A 23,481-nucleotide genomic window follows, 5' to 3' on the forward strand; every position below is an offset into this window, starting at 1 on the left:
AGGTGCCAGAAAAGCCAAGAAAAGTCAGTAGCCAAGGAATCACATGCTAAACCAGAAATAAACAAGTAAACAAAAGCAGAAAATGATGGCAGAGGTTTCACTGATGTGCTATTCAAGCATACAAGGGCTAGTATTGGTGTTCAGCTCCTTCAAGGGAATGATTGCACCTTATGCAGTTAGAATTGGAGAACTCCAGTTATGCAAATCAGGATTCTGCACATGAGGAAAAATCACATTTCCCAGACTGGTGAGAAGACAAAAGTTTACCACTAAAATTAAAACCCAGTGAAACTCAAGTCTCTCTTCCCTTCTACCCTTTTCTACTTTCTATAACCTCCTCCCTTCCCACTTTGATTTTTTTTTTTCTCTCAGTGTTCAATATCAACAATACTTCCCCTCTGACTTCCAAAGGAGTATTCTCTACATTATGCAGATGAAGAAAAAGCAAGTGCCGAGCTCTAGATGCACATTAGATGGTTCTTTCTAAAAATAGGTGGTCTCTATGGCAATATTTCACAGTGCCCTTGAAGGTGAAAATTCAGTTTTGCTAAGCAGAAGTCTTTCAGCAAAAATGACAGATCTCACTTCTATAAGGAGATTGCTATTGTCAAAGCTGTATATTCAAAAAGCCAGAAGTATTTTTTAAAAAACCAGGAACTAGACAAACTCTTCCTCTAGAAACTGTTGCATGTTACTGTTTCATTACTTTGATATTATTTTTGTCTCCTTTTGTTCAGCTCTACAAAATTTCATAGTTTGATTTTCTCAATATGATGACCAAGACCTTTATGAACTGTTTAATTTATTATAGAAATTAAACACTCAACTCTCCTTATCACTTCAAGAATTGTTTGTGCTTGCAGAAGGGGCCTGAATATTAACTATAATTGACTAATATTGCTCTGTAGTATAGCCTTCATTAAAGTTTGGCAGGGTAACTTCATTCCTATGACTTTAGGTCATTTAAAATAGTGGGCAAATACCATGACAAAGCAGGACCCTTGCTTTCAGCAAATGACATTACAAGGATAAGGCAAAACATTTGTTCTGCTCAGTTCTTAAATGGTGAGAATTGCTAAGATTAGTACTGGTGGAATTTTAAATTACACTTCTGTCCTCCTGGGGTTTTGTAGCCAGTAGTTTAGTATTTGTGTGCATTTAACACCAAAGTGACAGATCCATAGACATGGGCAGATCCATGCACATGGGTTCTGTTGTGGCTCTCATTCAGGCAATAAACACGAGATTTTATATCACCTTATCAACTGTTTATCCCTTAATGCTTTTCCTTAGAAGACATGAAGAGTGCTGTGAAATAAAATGGAACTGGAGAGGGCAATAAAGAAACCATCAAATTTAGTTATGTACTGATTTTCAGTGTGCAGTACATATCTACATATATGTAGGACACATGTAAAGTTATAATGTTAGTGAATTCTGGGATACTTTCCTAATAATAAACATGGAGTTAGAAGCTTTGAGAAAGCCCTGAGAGTCACATATAGGATTTTCAGTGTCAAGTCGTGTCACATCACTGCCTAGGGTATCAGACCCTCATAACATCACAAATCATCTGTATTTGCATATGGTCCTGCTCTACTGAATTAAGTTAGCCAAAGTGCCTCAAGAATCTGTCTAGTCTAGTAAGAATCTGTCATTATTTTATAAAACTTCTGGGTGATGTGCTGTTGAAGTGAACATGAAGCACCATAGAATCATATAAAAACTAATACAAAAACACAAATGTGGCAAACTAATGTGAATTATTTTCATAACATTTGTGTTAATTTTTGCTTTATTTTCCATGAGCATTAGATGATTAGATGTTGTGGTGGGATTTACTATGATAATATTAGAACCTGCAATGATAATTTGCAGTGTTGCTCCTGTAATTTCTTTGTCTTCAAAACAGAATTGAAAATAATGGGTAATGTGACTCTACTTAGCAAGTTGTTTTTTTTTTGTAGAGTATCAGAAAATCCCTCTTGGAATGTGAAGCTGCCAGAGAAACATGAGAATTACTTTATCTGTTACTGGGAAAGACATTGCTTGATTTTCCTGGTCTAGGCTAAAAAACAAAGAGAGTTTTTAATGAATTTTACTTGTGTTCCCTTTCCCATGTCACATGTTTGAAACATGTTCTGAACATTAGTATTGACAGAATGTGTTGTAGATATTTATAAAAAAAAAACAAAACACATAAGAGGACAGTGAGAGGGAATTTATTTACTTTTTGTATGTATATTGCATCTCTTCCCTGAAGCACTTCATAGCCCAAGAGAATTTTCCTCTCCATTATGAATCATTTTCATATCCACTGAACACTGAAACTGCTTTTCAGATTAATAATAAAAATACATTTTTAAGGCAACAAATCTGGAAAACAAAATCCTCTGCACAGTACGTGCATTGCAGCAAGACTTCCTTTTTCTATAACTATGAGGAAAAACCTCACCAAGTCAGGAATAGAAGGCTTATGAGAAGCTTATTTGTTCTTTTGTTATTCACACTGATAAAGCAACCTTGAGGTTTGAAATGCTGCTATCCTAAAAGATATCAGTTTGTTGAGGTGCTAAAAGACACTTCAGGTTGTACTGAATGGCTCAGGTAATAAACCTGAAGGTAATATACATCAGTGAAATGCACTTTGAAAACATCTCTAAAGGAATTATTTCATGCTAATAGTTTGCTAACTTCTTTAATTTCAATGAGTATATGAGCCAGTTTCTTTGAATGTTATTGTTGTGTCCAAGTAAAAGAAATAGAATTTAGAGACACACCAAAGTATATCTCATTATTCATTCCAAGTGCTCAGCCTGCCCAGTTGATCAGCTTTCAGCATATTTTTGTGCCCCATGTAAACAGCAGAGCTATGCTAAGCACATTAATCAGTGGCTTCATGAACAAACATAGAAATGGAAAAAAGTTCTGTTGAATCTTAATTCCTAATGCACACATTAGGTGCCTTCTTCCCTCCCTTTCTTCTTTTTCTCATTCTTCCCTTCTGCCCTTTCTCTCTTCCCTCCCTCAAGATTATTGAAGTTTGTATCACAGACCATATTTATGGTTTTTCCCCTCACCCTCTTTCTTTTTTGGGATTTTCTGCCCTTTCCCAACCAAACACACTCTGCCCCAGGCACTGCCATTCTGGCTGAGGGGCTCAGCTGTCCCCTGTGGTGTGTTGGTTGGAGCTCCACTGCCTTCTCCTTTGCTTCCCCCCCCCCAGGGAAGTTTCACTTTATTATTAATCTGAAAATGAAGTCAGTTCAAGCCCTGCATGCAGGGGTTCAACAAGCCCTTGGCATTTCACAGTGGTGGAGCCTTCCTAGCCAGAATAAAATTTGTCGCCTGGTGAAAAGCACAAAACCTGGGGATTGCTGAGTCATAGACAAATGTCCCCTAATTAAATTCCAGAATGCAGGGTAATCTTTACTATTGTTTTGCTAGTAATGCATTATTATAAGACTGAAGATGGAGAATAGTGTGTATTGTGTAAAGTGACCATTTTATTACACAGCATAAGATAACTGTTTCTTCTTGAGAATTGTTCTCAACAAGATCATTACAGGATATTGATTAGTCATAAGAATTACAATGTTCCTCATTACTATCTGACTGTGCAAAATTAAGAAAATAGCAAAACAAATTCCTGTAGGTTATAATCTGTCTTGTTGTTCCCTTGAAAATAAAGGGGAAAAGAGGTTGTGTTTCAATCTTTCCCCTGGCAAATTTGAACCACAATGTTAAAGTGAAAATTTCAATGTTGCTTTTCACAGAGCTCTATGAGCTCCAAGCTGTGACTTTTAAACAAGTTTGCATCCAGATCTGATTTTGGCTTCTACAAGATGGTAGGTTTACAGCTTTACTGTTAACAGTAGAGTAAAATTGTATGCAAACTCTGTCATTAGAATCCATGTTGTTTTCTTTTGAGGACTGTTGACTGTGCTACTCTACAATAGCCTTATCAACAGACTGCACTTGCTGAGAAAGAAATGGGCTGAAAATATTCTATGGTTGTTTCAGAAACGAATCTTAAACTATTACCTGCAATTCAATGTATAGTATAATGCTAACTGAATTAGTATTTCATAAAGCAGTTTAATGACATTTTAATTATATTTCAAAAAAAAGATGTTGTATGGTTTTGTACTTTGTTATAGGAGTGTTACCACATTTATTATTTTTCCTTTTTCTGATTTTTTGTTACTATTACCAGCATTTTGTAGTCTGAGCAGTTTAAGCGTAAAATTTCCTACATTAAATCATTTGACACTTTTAATGCTAATAAATTTTGCTTCTTCAAGAGGAGAAATGGTGAATTTGGGTTCTTGTCTGTAAGAGAGAGTGTTTGGACACAGGGAACTGGTCATAACCAGCAATCCAAACAACTCCCCATCCCGGGCAACGTGGGTGACAAAGATTCCCAGTGGCTAAGACTGGCATTATTCAGACATTGCACAGTTGCAGTCCTAGGACAAGCAGCTCTTTTTAGCTTTAACAGAACCTCTGAGGTAGGTAGGTAGGTGTCCCTTCCTTGAGAGCACAAACAAGAGTTTTAGCTTCTGAGATATCCAGACATAACGATATCCCAGCTCCCCCGCATTGCATCCTAAAGATTGAATGTGTTCTTTATGAAACTGTTTTTCCATGTAAAACATGGTGAACTGACTGCTGTGTGTGGTAAAACTAGAGAACTGTGCCAATTTTCAGTGAACTGACAATCCCAAATTTATATTGAGAGTACAATAGATGATCTTCTTCTGAGTTATATACGGTCATTTTCCTATGATGAAGGAGAAGGAAAAAACAGAGACCACAGAATTACAACAACCTACAGATGTTCTCTCCCAAAGAGCAGTAAAATAAAATGAAGTTTTTGCCATTTGTTTCAGTGAGGACTAAATTAGCTTGATTCTGAGGAAGCAGCTTCAGGAATAAAGTTAAAAAAAATGAAATAGCTTTCTGTTAAAAAATAATTAGCTTCCTTTTCCTTTTTCCTTATCAAAACAACAGGGAAAAAATAACATAGAATAGCCTCTTTGCTGAAATACTCACTAGCATCTAGTCTTCAGACTGAATTTAAATATTACATCATTACATTTTATTGTGACTTTTCATAAAACTAAACACCATGTTCTATTATTCAAACAAGGTCAGACTTAGCTGAAATTGCAAAATTTCCTATATATTTCCTCCATACATTTTTAAGGATTAGTACAAAATTTTAACAAAGCTCAAACCTCAATTATTGGGCAAATCTTCAGAGGTTTTTCTCGTTTTCTGTAATAAGTTTTAGTGGAGATTTTTTTGAAATTCAGCTTGCTGTTCTGCTGCATGATAATGGTACATTTTGGCCAGACTACTGGAGTAATTTGAGAGGAGGAATGATGTTTTGGTTATTTCCATTTAAGCACTCAGTCTTACTTGAGATATATTACTCATGATCAGAGTAGCATTATGAGCTCTTCTTTTAAAATGTCTAATATATTAATATAATATTAGGGAGCTTTCTTTCCAGCAGGGTCCTAATGTGCTATGCCTGCACATTAAAACATTCAGAAGTAAATTCCCATTATTAAGGGCCTAATTTGGAGCTCACTAAAGTTAGGGGGTTAATTTTTACATTCCTTGGTAAGAAACTGAGTTATATAATTTAAGGGCTGAACTGAAGCCCTTAAGAATTTCATAGAAGTGCACCTGGGAATACAAATTAGATTCTTTCTACATAATTTTTAAAGTTAATATATATGATATAGTTAGCAATCCTGGGGACATAGGTCAGAAATTACCCTTTTCAGACAGGAAAGCAATCCTGAATGAGTGAGGTGACAGTAAAAGTAGCAGTAAATTGATATGAATCATTAAAAAAAAAAAAAAAAAACAAAACAGGGGGAGGAAATAAAAAAATACCGCAAAAAAATTTAAAAAAATGAGATGAGTATAAAGAAGACCAGAAGTTTGACATAGGATTAAAGATGTTTTCAACAAATATGCTCATATCACTGAGGGCTGTATACATTGGCTTCAGAGAGCTTTAATTTGAACCTCAAGCAAGATTTTTAGAAAACTCATAGCCTAAACTTGTGGCATTAAAATAAATCTGTTGGATTGTTTTGAAAACACTATGTGCAATGGATGGAAGGATATATGCATGGAATACATGCACCTTATACAATTGTTCTTGGCCTCAGGAAACCTTTCCACTACCTTTTGTGCAGAGTTCAGAGACTTGACGTAAAAATGAAGAGGAAAGAATTCTTGTATTGCAGCAAATTATTGCAGTGTCTGAGCTTCCCTTATAATGGAGGAAGTGGGAGGTAAAGATGGATTTCCCCTTTGCATCCTCGCTCTAAAAGCTCAAAAACTTGTGTCCTTAATGGTCTTTAAAATATACTTAAAATACATCCTTAAAACATATTCTGATAGCAATATCTGCCTCTAAAATCTCATCATGCACATTTCACTGTATACATAACAAAGGAGAAAAGCAATATCTTCCTTCTCAGTTATCTGTAAAGCCAGGGACAATAAGTTCTCACCTGATACTTCTGGGAGTTAGTATCTCTCATATTTGCAGTTACTAAGATATCAGAAGGGGGGGAAAAAAACCAACCAAACAAAAGAGCCTTTTAGGTGTGTTTCTTAAAGCCCCAAACCTTCAGTAAGAGTTATGTTGGTGTATGCTCAGGTCCACTGGGCAATGCTCTCTGGAAGCAGCTGGCCACAACTGCACGCAAAGGACTTAAATCCTAGCAAAGTTCTGTTTTCAGCAACAAAATGTTCTGGGGACCTTACAAGGGCTCTGTACAAAACAGAGTTTCACCTGAAAGCCACAGCTGCCATTTGTCTTGTGTACAGTTTTATATCACCATCTGCAGTCATTTGTCTAAATTCAGGATCCCCTCCCAGAAACCTGTAAGGAAAAGAAAGGTTAATTATGAAAAAGGCTTTGTCTGGGTCATTACATCACTTGGTTATGAGCAGTGTGGATAAGCAAAAACCCTATTACCTTCACTCTTAATATAGAAATATCACAGTAATTCAAAGCTGGAAAAATTTTGGAAATACCTTTTTCAATATATGTAACAGGGCATAGGAGTGATTCTGATTTATTTATCCTATATTGAATAGTGTGTTTGAGAATAGCAGTAATGGTGATAAATAATAATCTGATAAAGAGTCTGTCACATTTTAAAGTAAGCAAATGCCTGCCAGACCAGAACAGATGGACTTTGGGTGTTGCAGGATAAGAGTGCATTGAGAATTTCATTATCTCCTCTGTAAGAACAAACTATGAACCTTTTGTTTGCTCTGTGTAAAAGCAGGTACCTTTTACAAGCAGTGAAGGTGTAAGGACCATGTTCTTCTGGACTGGAGTCCAGAATGCCTGAGTCAGTCTTGGGGTTGAAAGATTGTTGTGTAAAATGAGAAAATCATCCTCTTTGTCATGTGCCTATTAGCTGATATTTCATCCTTTTCTCCCTTGATTGTAATCAGAATGACTGTATTAATACTTGTGAAGGGATCATATAGTGGAGGACAGTATTTGTATGAGTGGACATGTTAAAATGAGGGAAGTCTAAATGAAAAGGAATTATTTAAGCTGAACTTCTGAAAGATGAAACACTCAAGTACTTTATACCTGGCATCATCCTTCAACTGGTACTTCCATAATATGGACAGCAATGTTTTACATCCTCCTGTCACCAGGAGCTTTCACAGCAGCATTTACTGAATCGTTTTATCTCCCAAATTTAGTAATAAAATTTGTCTTTACAACTTCTTTTTAAACCTGGAAAATATACATGCATTACACTTTTGCAGATAGATTTTTTAAAATGTCATCCTACAAAACAATATATTATGTCTGGTTTTAAACAAATCTGATCTCAGTGGAAGTCAATTGACAGCCAGTGCTTTAGGATGATGCAGAGCCCATGGAAATCCCATGTAAATGTGTTTATTCCAATACAATTTTTATTAATAATTTGCATCCTAGAAAGAAGTATGAAGGACTCTGTATATATTTTAGGTTTTCATTTGGGTTTTGTGATCATTTACTTGAAGAGATGACATTTACCATGATGATGGCTTTAATTTAACAGCCTAATAGAAACGAAGATAGTTGGATGTTTATGGCTTTTTCCTACTGAAGCAGGGAATATAAGTTCCTTAACAGCAAAATCATGTTAGATGGTACCCTTGGGAAATTCCAGAGTTGGTGACTCCCACTGATGTCACATAGAGAAAAGTTCAGGCATTCTTAATAGAGTATGCTCATAATGGGTGAATTCTGATTCTTACAAAGTATCAGGGGAAGACAAGGAAATGAGGTATGAGAATAAAATAATTTGGAGAAAGTTCAGCCAGTATTTGCAGCTGCTTCCATGCCAGGATAAACCAGAACTAGGAAGAAGTCTCAGAGAAGAATGTGGCAGATCCAATAGCCATGGAGGCTGGATGGAGGTGGCAGGGACATAGGACTAGGAGTAGGAAGGTTGTAGTTGTGAACAGGGAAAACTGCAGATGGCTGGGATCCTTTGTAATGCCCTGTGTCCACAGGAGTCTTGCTTCCCTTCAGGAGCAAATGCTGCTGGTGCATCACTGCACAAGAGAAGCAGAAGTGCTCTGCATCTGGCAGCAGAGCTCAGGCAGGGGAGGAGATGGATCTCCACCAAACTTCCTTGCATAACCTGCTTTCACTTTCCACATCACTGCCCTCTCATTTAAAAAAAAAAATAATAAAAAAAAATCTTGGTCTTCCTCTTTCCTTTCAGCTGATTGTTCTGGCCGATTTTCTTGTGTGACTAAAACGCACCTGATCAGTGAATGGGTTTGGTTGAAAAGTAACTGTCCACATAGAGAGAGGTTGGAAAGATGTAGTTTTCATCCACACCAGCTTCCTTACTTAATTCACTGCATAGCCACTCAAACCTTGACACTGGCACAAGGGAATTAATAGGGATGGCTGCAGAAAGTTAAACAGTAAAGGTACAAAGCTTAATACAGCGGGGTGAGTTTTGTGCACAGAGGGTTCTTCCCCATATTGGCTAGCATAGCAGTGCCTGGTTTAGTTGCTCAATTTTAAAAGGTGTGGTTCCCAAGAGAAATATCCTGTGGAGAACCCAAGGTCCCCCGGGTAGAAGTTTAAATAATGATGTGTGGATGCTATACCCTGCTTGAGGTGATTCCCTGCTTGGTAGATATCCTGTTACAGCATCATGTTTGAGAACCAAGCAATAGTGACCAGAGTTAAACACAGCAAATACAGCCTGAACAGAGACACAGCTGCTAAATACAGGGCATTTCTGAAACAGGCTTTGGAATGCACTGCATCTCTCTGAATACAGACACAAAGCTTGGCAAGATAGGGAGATTAAGGGCCTTTTTTAATACCTCACCCCTATAAATTATTTCATTCTCATACTTCATTTCCTTGTCTTCCCCTGATAATTTGTAAGAACCAGGATTCACCTCTGATTAGCATACTGTACTAAGAATGCCTAGTTAAAGACTTTGCTGACACAGTACAAATGGGAAGCTGCATATATTTTTCTTTTATGTGTCTTTTTCAGATCAAGCATTTTGCATGCTAAAAAGTCAAGCTGTTGTTGCTTTCTACCAGTAATAGCCATAAATGTTAAGAATAAAGTGAAAATAGCTTAGCAAATTACTATATATTTCTTTCCCAAGAGAATGAAATAACATATAATAGGTATTGTTTATGGCACTGTAGACTAGCTACATTTAGTGTGCTTTTTATTTCACATCTACACTGGCTATACATATATACATATAATATAATATTTCACATCTACACTGGTCAAATTCAGACAGTACATCATTTCAGCATTTCTAGCAACGTTATAGAAAATATTACCTGTGCAATGTGACCTGACCTGTTCTTACACTTCTTGTGGGCAAAAAATTCATCATTTTTTTTCACTAGGGTAAAGGATTTTTTCCTTTCTGCATTTTGATATTATGTGAGTTTTTTCCTTCTCCACATTCATGAGGTTTGTTCTAGGCAACATTGTTTGAACACTAAGATTAAAAGCTCCAAGGAGGAAGTAAAATATTTTTATTAAGACGAATCTTAAATAACAATCAATAGTATTTTTTCTGTGTAAATATCTACTAAACCTAGAGAGGGAAGTTTGAACTGTAGGTATAATTTTTTTTTTCTTCATGTTAACATACAAGTCTGCTTGATCTTATTTTAAGGTGATATCGTGACATTTAAATTTTATTAGAATAAAGCTTAGTGACTGTTATCAGTTAAAAAAAAATTATTATATGTCCTTATTAGAGCTTTCAGGAGCATGTGTTTTAATATTAATGAAAACTTACAATTGGTCATTTTGGTTATAGATTCCCATATGGGTTTGTTGTTGAACTTACAGCATAAATTTAGATAAATCCACCATTATGATTTCAAAGCAATGGTGCTCTTATCTTGAAATCAAATTTGTTGAACGCAGATTATTTTTCAAATAAATAATTTCTGAAGCAAAGGAAGAATCTATGTTTCTGCTATTTAGAAGCAGTTTCATTTTTGCATTGGCATGGGACGTATTTTTCTTCACCTTTAAAGATTTGTATTCATATACACCTTCAGCATTGCTCTTCAGGTATTAAAAGGAGTGTTTTAAAAGCACTGTAAAAGTGCTTTTCTTTCTCCACAGTAGCTGCTTATTACTTGTTTCTCTATATGCTTTTTTGAATTTAAAGGGAAGCAGTTTGAAAAGCTAAGATCCCCATTTCAATTCAAACCCATTTTGCAAAGGAGTCAGTCTGAGGGTGTTTTGGCAACCCAGTTTACTCCACAGACCACTTCATCTCATGGGAAGATTCAAGTGTCTGTGTGTTTCCCAACATTTCAAGAACAGATAGTTCATGGCAGGGGAATCACAGTGTCATGTCCCTGGTCAAGCTTGCAGAAAGAGCATGAGTAGTAGTCTGCTCCTCTTCTGGCAGGGTTGTTCAAACTCTTTGGAGCTCAAGGCAGGAGCAGCTCTCTGCACTGCAGCCTGGCACTCAGGCACATTCAACATTTTCTGTTGTCATTACTCGACATATTGTCACTGTGACTGTTGGACAGATTGATTTTTGTTTGGCATAGAAGCAACTGCAAGCTGTAAGTTCTTCTTCCTTGTAGCTGTGCCTCCCGAAAAATGAGGAAATGGAAAAAGAGAAGGGCAAGGAAGAGAAAGATCAAACAGGGATGCTTCTTGAACCTGAGTGTTCAAAAAGCAGCAATGTTCAGTGCATTAAGGGATAACTGATGGGGGTGGCTGGGCTGTGTTGCGGGGCTGTGTTGGAGGTTTGGGGTAATCAGACTTGGTGTAGAGCTTCTACATTTACTTTCCTTCCCTAGCACTATACAGGCAGATGTCAGCAGGGCAGCTTGTCTGCTGAGAAGTGTGTGATTATTCCTCTCTCCATGAAGAGCCAGGAGTCAGCTGTTAACCTGTTTGGCCCATGGAGGTGAGCTGTTGAGCCTGCTCTGACAGGGAGCCTGGGAGCTGCTTATTGCACATGGCAGGTACCAGTTGGTGCCTGTCCTACTGCTTGCCAAACTTCCTGAGCTTACTCGTGGCTCTCCATGCAATTTCTCAGCCAGTTGGAGGAAAATGTAATCTTGGGACTATCCTGGCAGCTGTAAAATAGACACATGTTAGGACAAATAGGCTGAGTTGGGTTCCAATGTGCTCCAGTGCCCTAAAACTTGTTTCATTATATTCTAGTTGACAGGAAAACGTTTGCGAATTGCACTTTTCAAAATTTCTCCTTGAGATTCCTAATAAGACAAGGGTGCTTTTTCAGCACACCTAGTTGTATTGTCATCAGCATATTTGTTTTTACTCCAGGACACCCTGCTTAATCAATCTCTCTTTCCACAGCTGAGGAAGGATTTTACTTTGGGACCAGAGAAAAGAACTGTCAAACTAGTGCTTAAGCATCTTCCACATCACAACAGAGATTGTGTTGAAGAGACCAAAATGTAGGTGACATGCACTAGCTGAATGTCTGGAGGCAGCAGAGTGGGTGTGTGCCCTGAATTAGAGAATATTCCCTGTTTCCTAAGTGAGGGGAGAAATTTGCCAGTGGCTGAGAGGCAGAAATCCAGAGGTGAGATAGCAGCTTGTAAGATATCCCCTCCCAAATAATAATCACCTGCGTGGTTACAGAGCCTGCTTCGGGTTGGAATATTCTGGGAGTTGTTTGTGTGTGCTTTATAGGTTTTTAGGAGTTGGTGGATGTCAGTCAAATGTGAGACTATCTTTTATCAGTCCTCAAGGTGTGTGTTGAGTGTGTGCACTCACATTGTCCTCTTCCATGACTTTTAAACATTTCTCATCTTTTATCTCTCTCTGTATAGTTAATTGGAGTGTCTGGGATTTTCCCTTAGACAGCTTTGCTGTCTGTCTACAGTTTTCTTATCCACCTTGTAGCTTTCCTGAGTTGAAGCACAGTTTTGGCTATATTGACTCAATCTTTAGCTGTATTGGCTAAATTTTCAGCCAGTTTATGTTGTTGGTGCCTCTCAACCAGAAAGCAGATTCATTGACTGTGGATTACATTGAACTCATCCTTTATAGGTAAGCAGCCATTTAAAAATATGCTGTTTTGGCTGGTGAGGGAAAACACGGAGAATATCTGCAACAGCAGTAACACCGCGAAATTGAGGAATTCGTCTTCAAAGGGATTTCAGTTTGCAGCAGAAAATCTGATAGTCAGGTCAGAGATCTGTCCTCTAGAGAGTGCTTTGAGAGCTATTTGTTGCTTGAATGGTTTGACCGCAGACCATGCAGGTCGTGCCACTTAAGCTGCTGAAAGCTCTCGCCCCTTGGAAAGGTTTGTATTCCTTCCTAGATTTGGCTGTAAAGTCTTCTGGTCTTATTTAGGACAAAGCACTATTCTGAGGTTCAGCCCTGGTGACAGTGGTGAGCAAATAGTCTGTGATTTTTTTTTTTCCAAGTGAAAAACTAACATAATGGGCTATAAAGAAAAAAAAAATTGTAAACTTTTTCCCTAGGCTAGGCATTGGAATAGAGAAGCAGAAACCAACAGAAGTATTCCAGTATTTTAGCCAAATTTTTTATGTCGGTTCTCCCAGAAGAAAAGGTAAAAAATAAAATTTCAGTGGATGTTTTTGTTTGGTTTTGTTTTCTTTTGTTCATTTTCCCTTGCTGAGTTTGTGTAATAGAGTTTTGCTGAAGGAAATAAGGAGCTTTTATGCTGAATATTTTGAAATAACTGCCATTTTTTTATTTCCCTCATATTTCCAGGAAAGTAAGATAGAAAGGAAAGTTACTTTTTAAGTAACATGATCTTGGTACTGTAGGTTTGGGGTTTTTTTAACTTTTGGGTTCTTTCTCATTTGAAGGCTGTATTGGGTTCCTCATGGTCATGCATCCTGTATAATCATTTGTGTAAGAGAATAGGGCCTTCAAATCATACATCTGACTACTTAAATGACCAGAACTTTCTCCAGACTGGATTAGCTCCAAATCCAACCAGCACTTTCTCCAAGAATTGCATATTCCCAAATGTCTTGGACGCGAGTCCCCTCTGCTCTGTAGGGACACAATCTCCTAGCAGCAGTTTTGTCAGCAGCAAAATGCCTCCTTTTTCTTGTTCAATGCTAATGTAGGATTTGTCACCAAAATATAGCAACATTTCCAGTAAGGACCTGGATAGCATTGTTCTAAAAATAGTTTAGTGAATTAAGAAGAAATAAAATACATTCTCCATAACTTCTAGTCTTCTAAATTATGCTGTAATTCCACCTCCTCTTCTGGAGTACCTGATTTTGCCAAGAGAAAGCTATGGCTCCCTCTACAGAGAAGGGCAAACAAGATGATTATAATGGCATTTTCTGGCCTTAAAATACATGAAATACATGAAATTGTTTTACCTTGTTAGAGTTCATTTTCCTGGACACTGAGTAGTGTGTCACATAATGAATGCTGTCCTGCACTAGCTGGGTTAAAGAGAGCTGAACTGAATGGATCATTAGAGAGGTATAGTAAAAATGCTATGAAATATTTTTCTTCTTTTGTGTAAGCCACTAGTGTAGGCAGAAAGAGGTTATTTCATGTTCTTATCTGATGGGTTATTTTACCTATGTGAAACTGGGTTTGTCTGAAATTACACAGTAAGGGAAATTTTCTATCACTGCCAACTATTGACAATTTAGAAATGTTAAGAAGATAAGGTTTTGGATATTTTTACAACATAATGGATTGGTGACAACCGGCATGGATTCGCTAAGGGCAAATTGTGCCTGACAAATCTGGTGGCCTTCTATGACAGCATTGCAGTTGGTTTAGGGAAGAGCAAGTGACAAAATGTACCTGGGCTTGTGCAAAGCATCTCACACTGTCCCACATGACATCCTTGTCTCTGAACTGGAGACACATGGATGTGATGGATGGACCCCACGGTGGAAAAGGAGCTGTCTGGGTGGTCACACTCAAAGAGTTGTGCTCAGTGGCTCAGTGTCCAGGTGGAGCTCAGTGACCTCAGGGGTGGGTGTTGGGACCGGCCCTGTTTAACATTGCTGTCAGGGACAGGGACAGTGGGATTGGGAGCACCCTCAGCAGGTTTGGTGATGACACCATCTGTGTGGTGTGACTGCCACCCTGGAGGGGAAGGATGGCATCCAGAGGGACCTGGACAGGCTGGAGAGGGGAGCCCACAGGAACCTCAGGAAGTTCAACAAGGCCGAGTGCGAGGTGCTGGGTGTGGGTCAGGGCAGTCCCAAGGACAAACACAGGCTGGGCAGAGCATGGACTGGGAGCAGCCCTGCCCAGAAGGACTTGGGGGTGCTGGTGGGTGAGAGGCTGGACATGACCCAGCCATGGGCACTCCCAGCCCAGAAAGCCAAACGTGTCCTGGATCATGTCCTCACCCAGAGCAGCATGGGCAGCAGGGGAGGGAGGGGATTCTGCCCCTCTGCTCTGCTCTGGTGAGACCCCACCTTCAGGGCTCCATCAGCTCTGGGGTCCCCAACAGAGGAAGGACATGGACCTCATGGAACATGTCCATGGGAGGGCCACAAAGATGATCAGAGGGCTTGAGCACCTCTGCCATGAAGAGAGGTTGGGAAAGTTGGGACTGTTCAGCCTGGAGAAGGGAGCACTCTTGGGACACCTTACAGCTCATTCCAGTACTTAAAGGGGGCTTAGAAAAAAGAGGAAGAGTGACTTTTTACACAGACAGATAGTGACAGGGCAAGGGAGAATGGTTTTAAACTAAAAGAGAAGAGATTTAGACTAGATAATGGGAAGAAATTCTTTCAGAGGTTAGTGAGGCACTGGAACAGATGGCCATGAGTAGCTGTGGATGTCCTATCCCTGGAAATGTTGAGGGCCAGGTTAGAAAGGGGTTTGAGCAACGTGGTCTACTGAAAGATGTCTGTGGCCATGGCAGGGGTGTTGGAACAAGGTGATGTTTAAGGTTCCTTCCAACCCAAATCATCCTGTGCTTCTGTGATTACATCATTCAACTGCAAACACTGTTTTGTTAAAGCAGCTTCTCTTTCATGTAAATCAGTTGAGAGGAATCCTTATGGAGGTCACATTTCCTTTACAACTACTTATACCTCTTGTCTGGGAGTCCCTTTCCTCTCCTGACAAGATTTTCTTGCTGTAAATATATTTGATGCTGACAGATGGAGATTAGAGAACAGAATTTATATGTACCAGTTCCATACCAACAAGGCCAAAAGATTCTTGGGTCATTGGTTTAACAGCAAAAAGAAAAAAAAGGTAGAGATATTCCCTATTCCAAGAGAATCCTATTTATTCTTTTGCTGTTTCTAAGATTGCCAGTGCCTTAAAAAAAACAACTAGGCATGGAATGATTCACTCTGAGTATTTATAATATCATAATTAGTAACTTATAATTATCATAGTTAGTAAGATCTTTGAAGAAAATATTTTAAGGTAAATTTCTCTGTTATTAATGAAGTCTGACTCACTGAGTATTGTCCTATGGTGCAAAGTTCATACAGGTTTTTTCCTGACTGGATCCTACAGCAGGGAGTCAGTATCTTTCTGGAATAGTAATGCTTCGTCCTGTTACAGGAGTCCATTTCTTTATTACATTCAACACATTAAACCAAACAAGTAAAGGCTAGGGATTGATTGTAGTAATGATCAATAAAATATAGTTATGTTATATCTATAATAAATGTTATAGTTATGTTATCAATATGTATGGTTATGTTATAATTTTTTGGTCCAGCCACAAGGAAAGGCTTAATTACCGAAAATTACTCTTGGGATAAAAAAGAAAAATCTGACTACTTTGTGATATTTCATTCCTAAAACAGGTGCCCTCATATATAGATATTAAAGTGAAAAGAGTACTTTCCCTTTCCCTTCAAGATTATCATGGTCTCAGTAATCTCATCATAAAACTAAAAAGTCAAGGCAATTTAAGCATAATTAGGATTTCTTCCCTTGTTATCAGGATAAAATTTGCCCTTTCTATTAGTCTGCTGATTTCTCCTTTGCAGACTGTTTATTGACCTGAGGGGCAGTGTCACTGATTAATACAACAGCAGCTGATCATCATTTGCCACTGTATGCAATTTCCCCTGCTCTAGTTATAAGTTCAGCCCTTATGGCTTTCAACAGTAAGGATGCTAATTTATGGAACTCATTTATGAAAATTTAATATAAAGAATTTTTATTGTTGTTAAATAATGTAATGAAAAAAGATGAGTGTTGGCTAAGTACAATCCATCTGGGGTTTGTGTGTTCTTTTATGAGAAAGCAAGCAGTGCTTATTTCAGAAGGCAGACATTCATTAGAAATCTGATTTGTGGCATTCACTAATTGAAAGCTAGACAAGAAAGTCCTGAACTCAAAGAAAAATATATTTTATTATTTTCTTCACAGAAGGTACAATATAAAAAATATACAGAAACACAATTTGAGACCCTATAATATACCCAAGCTATTAAAGCAAAAGCCTCACATGCTAAAGTATTAGGATTCTTATCCTAAACAGAACAACTGTAAGCAAAGTATCTATAGTTTTACTTTCTTTTCCTAGAAGTATTTTTCAGATATAGAGAAATACAGGAAATAAGCCCCTGTACAATGCATATTAAAATCTTCCTGAGACTACCACTTCTAAGGCTTCTGTCTCCTGGTATATTATTTAAGGGAATACATCCTCATATGAATTTCATTTTATATATGAAATTGCTAATACTTTGGGAAATCGTGCTAGGTGATATTAGATTAAGAAAACATAAGTGTATAGTTGGAAACTTAGTAAAGACTAAGCATGTATGTATTAGTAGTTGTAAAAGGTACTTGCCACCTACAAGTCAGCTGTAACTCAGTTGATCAGGTACAGTAATCAGGTTTTGGTGATCACATGTCAGGCCTGAGGCTAGAAATGGACTTCACATCTTTCAGACAGCTGGTTATCAGTAAAATAGGTAAGGCACAAGGCAGAGATCCTCAAACAACTGATTATATCTACATGGCCCATCAAATGCTGTACAGGAATAGTGGCTTGGCTTGCATAGCAATAAATGTCAGCTGAGTAGCACACACTTTCAGAAGGGCTAATTAGCACTTGTGCAATTTTCCTGATTGTAATTTCTGAGCAAACTCCCTTAGTGTTTCCTCAAGATCTTTGTTGTCTTACTTCACTGCCTACACTGCACAAACTGTGGTCTTTTGAAGTGACCCTTGTGTTCCCATGGACCCACTTCTCCTTTCCCATCAGTTCATTTTGCATCAGTTATGCCACAGAGGACCTTGACTGTACACACCTGTGGCTTTTTATATGACTGTAGCTAAAAGCATGGCATGAGTGGCCCTGATTTCTCTTGGGTTGCACGGAGTCAGTGAGACCTGATGTGCTGGGTGACCATGGGGCCTGTCCAGTCCCCTGGAATGCAGCCTGGGAGGTCCAGGGACAAGTTTGACTTGGGCATCCTATTCTAGACTCTGCTGCCGGTAACCAAAGGTGGAGCCTGTGCATGAAAAGAGCTTCATGAAGAGATTCTCATCTCTTGTTGGCTGCAATAGCTGTGTCTGCCCAAAGAACCTGAGGGGATACAAGATCAGTAAAAAAGATGCTTAAGGCTTCTGTAGGAGCAGAAGTGTTATGCGAATTGCTGGAGATAAGGGAGCTAGTATTTGCTGAAGATAGGATGTTTCCGAGATAAGGGATTTAACAGATTTTTAAAAGGTGTTTAAAAGTCCATTGCATCTACAACAAAAGAAAAGTTCATTATCTTTTCCCGTCTTGACTTTGTGATCTTGGGGAAGATCTTAGATGCAGACTGAGAAACATAAGATTTGTTATTTCACATAGAATGTCCTGCTGTTTGGTAGTTCTGTCATTGAAAGATCCACACTATTTACTAGCTTTCATTTTCATAAGTATTTGCAGGATTTTTTTAAAATTTTAAGCCATAGTGTATAAAAAGGTATTCTTAGTATCTTCTAAATGAATTTTGTAGCATTTTTGAAGAATGTGATTAACAGCTCCAAAGTTCTAATTGTTTTATTTGGAAGGTGTAGTAAACAGCTGTAAAGTGCTGCATCTTCTCCTTAGCCTTACTGATGAGAAAAATCTTCCACTTAACCCTTGCAATGCAGTATTAAGAGTGCAGAGCAGCGATTTCCTGTTACTAGAAATTAATGGGAAATCCTTGGTTGTTTTCTTCCTGCTTTATAAAACAGCACTACATCTTTTACACCTTGTTATCTTAACTGTGCATTATTGCTTAGATAAATAAAATTTGTCAAGGATAATTCCATGTTGTGAGAAGATGAAGATCTTTTTAAGCACTCAGTCTGTTACTTCTCACATTGTATCCTTACTACTATAAAATTCTTTTAGGATATTAACTCACCACTGTAGTTAACTTTTATTCCATTTGCCTGTTAGTTTAAATGGCCTTATGGCAAAGAGGCAGCATTTTAGTATCTCATAATTTTTGCTTTCAGTAAGGAAATGGAAGTGTTTGAAAGGCAGAAAGAAAAATGTTTGTGATTTATGTTGACTGCATTCATTTTATAAAGGACAACAGTAGAGATGAAAAATTGATCAGCAGCTGGTTCTTACCCATAACTTGTTGATAAAGTCCATGCCTTATTTTGCCATGCTGGACTTTATTTCTTTCATTTGTCCTGTGTTGCCAGAAGGCAGCATGAGATGTACAGTGGATGCGGGTCTGGATTGTAAAAGCTGCACTCTTAGTCCAGGCGCTACTGAAATCAATAGGAGTGAGTGATTTTTAAGAGACTTGAATGAAGAACAATTACCTGCTGCAGCTAAATTACATTTTGTGTTGAATCATCTCTAGGCTGGTAGCTGGTAAGCACAAAAGTGAGGAGGTGTAGAAATTAAGAAGCTGACATAGTGACAGATGTGGCATATCAAAGCACTGAGTTAACCTGTGTTTTGGTAAATTAGATCTGCACTTTTATAAACTGTCAGAACTGCAAAAGGCATCTGAAGGTGTATAAATTCAAAAGCATCATGAAGGGCTTAATCCTTTCCATCCTTAAAAGAAATATAGAGCTACAGCACCTTGTTTTGTGTCTGTACTCTTTTATGTTGCTTTATATTGTAAGAGCCTGGGCTAGGCTGCAAATTGGGACAGTTCTATGGCAGGTGCTGCAATCCAGCTGAGACCTGACAAGGACCAAGGGAGCCATGCTGGGCCAGGCAGTAAACATTGCATTGGGAACACATTTTACCTTCCTTGTGTATCAGCAAACACAAAATAATTAAGCAGTAGAAGACATGAGGGAATCCAGAAAGTCTTCAGGTTCCTGTCAGAATAATTGCTCTCTACAGCGTGCTTCCATTAACACCTCTGAAAGTGTAAAATCCTTTGGGGTGGTAAAACCGCGTTCTTGAGCTACAGCATTGTTTGGTTGTCAGGGTGCAGCAGGTACACCGATGAGAGCATGTTTTGTTTGGTTTTATTCTCTGTGTCTGTTGTCACAATGATGTATTTAAGAAAGTTGCTGTACTTGGAAGAATTACATTATAGGCATCTAAGACTCCCAAATGCCTCTGGGCACAAACATCTTAAAAATCTGCACCCTTTTTGGGGTGTTTTTGTAATTCATGTCTTTTCCCATCATTTTTTATTAGTATTTTATCACCAGACAGTCAGAAATGTCCTGCAGCAGTGTTGTCTTGTTGTTAACTCTTGTCATATTTCACTCATTGGCTTTGAAAATGGAAAATGATGAATGGCTGCAGTGTTTTGTTTATAACATCTCATTCTGGAGTTTTCTATAAAAGTAGTACATTTTCATTACTTACCACTGAGTTGTTGAAGGGGCTTGGGTTTTTTTCTTAATATAAGAAGAAGTTATTACACTTACAATCACAAAAATGAGTCCTCAAAAATTATTGAAAGAATATTTTAAGAATATTGAGTTCCCATTTTGGTTCAATCCTAATTTATTTAGCACTAGTTTGGAATAATCAAAGCTAAATTATTTTGAACTTTCTTACACTTATGTACCTTAAAACAGGAGTGATCATGATATAAACTGACTAAAATTGTACAACCAATCAGATTTTATTAAAATAATTTTTTTTCCATTTTGGGAAGTAGAATTCCTTCATCCTCAAGAATGAAGGAATGCACTTCCTGTGAGTGTGTTTAATATCATCAGGAAATTCAAATCCAGATGTTTGCTTAAAGGTTAAGACATATTTGAAACAACAAAGGAGGCCTTTTCTTTCTGCTGCATATATTTAAAACGGGCTACTTTTCAAAGAAATTTCAGAACCCCATTTGCATCCTAATTGCAGCCCATTTCCTGAGTCCACAGTTAGGCAGACTATAGAGTGGCATTGGGGATTTCTGGGGCAGAGAAATTGTTGGTTCTAGCTGAGCTACTGAAAAATAAAAGGGAAAAAGATGAATGGATTTTTTGCTTCAGCAGCCACCAGCTGGCAGATCGGCTCCTTGGAGCTCTGCCAAGCAGCAGTTTACAGCAGCCCTGCAGCTGCTCTAGGCTGGGCTGGAGCACGACTGGCACCAAGCCACCTTCAGCTTTGCACAAGGACTCAGCCTTGGAATTGGCCAACAGATGTGCTGGGATTGCGGCTTTGCTCGCTCACGTCTGATGCTCAGGGAACGCAGTAGGTACCTGAAAGTTCAGTGCTGGGAAATTTGCCTTAATCACGTACAGGAAGATAAGGAGAAATAGGTTAAAAATAAATGTTTGACATGGCCCAAAGTTGGTCTGGTTTGGGAGTTTTTTCATATGGCTTTTACTTTTGTGCGTCTCATTTTGGGACACTTTTCGTATTTTGCCCAGTTCATGAGGATCCTAAATAACTGTAAAATGGACCAGCAAGAAAATTTGGTTGCACTGCATTCTTTCAAAGTAAATTACCTGAATTCATCAAAAGAAAACTTTATTAATTTCAATACTGTAGCTTGCATTTTTAATAAAAATTTTATAATTGCACCAAAAAATAACTTGCGTGAAAATCAAATCAGCCCTGGAATTTTTATTGACAATATTTTGGAGGAAGAATAATGTTATTGGGATGAGTATTTCTTACTGATTTTGATTCCTGTCTGTCAACTGTTCTCTCTTTTCCTGATTGGAAGCTGTTCTTCAGTAATTTGTCATAGATAACAACAATAGTATTTGGTTTTGGCAGTGTTTCATTAAAGTCTCTGCTCATTTAATGTGTAACTATGCATCTGATAGAATGAGCCTGTCTTTCCTTGTTAACCATCTTATTATCTTATTGCCGGGGACAAGACCAAACCAATTTCTTAAAATTATGATGGCATATTCTGAATTTCTGTTGGTGCTTTAATGTAGGTAGATTAGCTCCTAATTTGTCACCACATGGTATTTGTTTAATTATTCAATAGGAAGGGAATTTCAGCAAGTTAGAGTTTCACAGAGCTAAGACCTTCCCTAGCCACATGTATATTATTAAACATTTATTCATACATACACACACGTTGTCTCCCCCATCAGCCAGCAACCAGAAGCCAATATTATGTAGACCTACAAACCAAGCATTTATTTTCTAAATTGAAAATATTTCAAGTGAAATATAACCTTGATAAGGAAGAGGAAAGAAACACCACAGTGCTAGATAGTCATAACAGCTTTTCATCAAGTTAAAAAGCAATAGGTGACAATAATCAACTGAATTTAGATATAATTTTGCATTAAAAAATAATAAAAATATCGTGGACAACTAGATGAAGATGAATGAACAATTTCATGCTGTTGCCAAATGAAATCACTAGCCTCCTATTGGAGTAATTAATAAGAAGCAGATGAAGAAGTCCCTTGTAGGACACTAATAGTGTTTGTTCTGCTTCATAATGGTGGGGGGTTACCTTGAGTGCTGTACTCCTGAGCCTTCTACTTCAAGAAAAAAATAGTGGAATTACTGAAGGGGATCTGTAGGGAAGAAAAGTGTGAATGACTCAGAGTCTAGCAGATGAGTCCTATGAGAAAAAGTCAATGTGGTATTTTTTTATTCCAGAGCAGAGAGGATTAAAGGGTTGCTTGACAGCATTCTTTGAAACCATAAACAGATATTCAAGATCAAACAGAAATTCTTTCTTCATTTTCATGAGAGAGAGAGGAGTGGTCTTGAAGCCAGAAAGATACAGTTTAGACATTATGAAGACCTTTTCTAAAAGTAAATGTAATATAGTGAGAAAATCTTAGAGGAGAAGGCTATACAGTTTACATTGATGAAAGTCCTTAAACAGATGATCAAGGACCATAAATGTCCAGAGGGATGAACTGGGGTTAACCAGAAGTTCAGGATAGACTGGAGGTCCCACCATGAAGTTCCTCTAAAGTTCTGTATCAATCTTTAGGTTTTCAAAGATACTAGGTGACATATTGTAACTCCTGAATCATTCCCTCACAATAAATACTTGGATATTTGACAGGGCATTAAATTTTACTCTCGTCCCAGTAGGAAGGTTATATTTACTGGCATGAAAATAAATAATTTATAGATAGATAGATAGATAGATAGATAGATACATACATACATACATACATACATGAAAAGTGTTTGAATTTACAGACAGGTGCTCCCAAAAATGATACCCTAGGAATTAAATGGAATTTCATTTCAACACCTATGTGCTGCAGATATAAAAACTGAAGTAATGTTTTCCAGAAGTGTTCTACTCCCATTTATAAATCTGTGTGCAATCAGCAGTGAATAAAATAGAAAAAAAGATGTTCCAGTCCTAATAATTTTTTTAAAATATCATCTCTGATGCCTAAAATGCACTGCAGTCCTTATACCCAAACCTGCATATGGGTCTGCATGGAATCATGACTATTAGCCTGCAGTAAAAAAAGGGTATAAGCTATGAATACTGACAGTATCATTCTTCTGTGCTGCTTAAAATAGAAATGCATGTGAAGTGATACAATTAATTCTGATACAATAGATCTGAGTTTCCTA

At 37.8% G+C, this 23,481-nt stretch overlaps 1 protein-coding gene across 4 annotated transcripts in view; it reads left to right on the forward strand.

Moving 5' to 3' along the window:
* Positions 1 to 23,481, forward strand: part of CCSER1 (coiled-coil serine rich protein 1) — a 613,616-nt gene that overhangs the window by 582,249 nt on the left and 7,886 nt on the right. The gene's annotated exons all lie outside the window — the stretch shown is intronic.

This window comes from Agelaius phoeniceus, chromosome 4 (genome assembly GCF_051311805.1).
Source record: "Agelaius phoeniceus isolate bAgePho1 chromosome 4, bAgePho1.hap1, whole genome shotgun sequence".
Lineage (NCBI taxonomy): Eukaryota > Metazoa > Chordata > Aves > Passeriformes > Icteridae > Agelaius > Agelaius phoeniceus.